At 35.4% G+C, this 2,434-nt stretch overlaps 1 protein-coding gene across 1 annotated transcript in view; it reads right to left on the bottom strand.

The window, feature by feature from the left end:
- Gdpd4 (glycerophosphodiester phosphodiesterase domain containing 4) overlaps nt 1–2,434 on the bottom strand; it is a 97,343-nt gene that overhangs the window by 16,594 nt on the left and 78,315 nt on the right. The window lies entirely within an intron of this gene.

The following is a 2,434-nucleotide window of genomic DNA, read 5'->3' as shown; positions in this document are numbered from 1 at the left end:
CTACAGGGACACTGCTACATCGATGTTCATAGCAGCACAATTCACAATAGCAAGACTGTGGAACCAACCTAGATGCCCTTCAATAGATGAATGGATTAAAAAATGTGGCATTTATACACAATGGAGTATTACTCTGCATTAAAAAATGACAAAATCATGGAATTTGCAAGGAAATGGATGGCATTAGAGCAGATTATGCTAAGTGAAGCCAGCCAATCCCTAAAAAACAAATGCCAAATGTCTTCTTTGATATAAGGAGAGCAACTAAAAACAGAGCAGGGAGGAAGAGCATGAGAAAAAGATTAACATTAAACAGGGACGAGAGGTGGGAGGGAAAGGGAGAGAGAAGGGAAATTGCATGGAAATGGAATGAGACCCTCATTGTTATACAAAATTACATATAAGAGGATATGAGGGGAAAGGGAAAAAAATCAAGGGAGAGAAATGAATTACAGTAGATGGGGTAGAGATAGAAGATGGGAGGGGAGGGGAGGGGGGATAGTAGAGGATAGGAAAGATAGCAGAATACAACAGTTACTAATATGGCAATATGTAAAAACGTGGATGTGTAACCGATGTGATTCTGCAATCTGTATACGGGGTAAAAATGGGAGTTCATAACCCACTTGAATCAAGTGTATGAAATATGATATGTCAAGAGCTTTGTTATGTTTTGAACAACCAATAAAAAAAGAAAACCACTTGATTTTTTAAAAAAATGAGTTAAATACTCAACATTACTAATCCTCAGGAAATGCAAATTAAAATCACAGTAAGATTTACCTTTCCCCTGTTAGCAGGGTTACTATAAAAAAGATGAAAGAATTTAAGTGTTGGCTAGGATGTAAAGAAAAGGAACTTATATATTGATGGTAGGAACATAAATACAGGAAAACAGGCTGGTGGATCATCAAAAAACTAAAATTAGAATTGTCATTTTATTCATCAATCCCACTTTTGGGTATGTATTTGGAGGAAATGACATTAATATGGCAAAGAGCTATCTGCACTCCCATATTCAATGCAGCATTATTCATAACAGCCAAGATATGGAATCAATCCAAGCGTCTACCAGTGGATGAACGGACTAAGATGACGAGGTATATCCAAAAAATGGAATCTTGCTCGGCTTCGAAAAAGAAGGAAAATGTCATTTGCAACAATATGGATGAACCTGGAAGACATCATACTATATAAAATAAGTTAGGCATAGAAAGATAAATATTGTATTATTTTACTTATATATGGAATCTTAAAAATATTCTGGTTATAAGCATTATAAATATTTAAGCTGTAACTGTTTACTCTCTTAAAATTCTTTATTCCCTTGAAGGAAATGGTTTGTAACAGATTCCTGCTCATGAACTGTTCATGACTTACTTTGTATTAAAACTATAAGGAAAAAGCTTATTTCCCATACTACTGTATATGCCTTCCTTAAGGAGATGGATGGTGTATTGCTTATGTTGACCTTCATATAAAATTATCATGGTATATTACTGTACATATTTCTACTCAGTAAATATTTACTGAGCTAAACTAAACTACTTGACTTTAGGACTCAGGAAATGATCCTCCGTTAAATCTGATGCCAGTGGAAACCATGCCCATATAACCATGGCCAAGAAACAACTTTAAAGGCATAGAGGGGAAAGAAAAGAATTTGGACTCTGTAGTCTGTCCACCTTATATCTAAATACCAGGTTCACCACTGACCAATTATATTAACTTTCGTGAACTGCCTAACCTCTACAAGTGGGAAATGATGATAAATCCACTGTACAACATAGTTGGTAATTTTAGGGAGATAATTATGAAGTGATTCCAAACAGTCAAGTCTGGAAGAGTTATTTTATTTCCATGTGTTTTAATTCTGAAATCTATGTTCAATTGTATATTTATAAATATGGTAATTAAGAATTTTACTTGCTTCTCTAAAATTATGGCATTTGCAGGTAAATGGAAGGAGTTAGAGAATATCATGCTAAACAAAATAAGCCAATCTCAAAAAACCAAAGGCTGAATGTTTTCTCTGATAAGTGGATGCTAATTCATAGTGGGGGGACATGGAGGAACTTTGGATTGGCCAAAGGGGAAAGCGGGGAGAGGAGGGGGCAAGAGGATAGGAAAGATGGTGGAATGAGATGGACATCATCACCCTACGTACATGTATGATTGCACAAATGGTGTGACCATACTTTGTGTACAACCAGAGAAGTGAAAACTTATGCTCTATTTGTGCACAGTGAATCAAAGAGCATTCTGCTGTCATGTATAACTGATTAGAAGAAGGAAAGGAGGAAAGAAGAAAGAAAGGAAGGAAGGAAGGAAGGAAGGAAGGAAGGAAGGAAGGAAAAGAAAGAAAGAAAGAAAGAAAGAAAGAAAGAAAGAAAGAAAGAAAGAAAGAAAGAAAGAAAGAAAGAAAGAAAGAAAG

The sequence above is a fragment of the Marmota marmota genome, unplaced genomic scaffold (assembly GCF_001458135.2).
Source record: "Marmota marmota marmota unplaced genomic scaffold, marMar, whole genome shotgun sequence".
NCBI lineage: Eukaryota > Metazoa > Chordata > Mammalia > Rodentia > Sciuridae > Marmota > Marmota marmota.
This window is presented reverse-complemented; position numbering and strand designations above follow the sequence as displayed.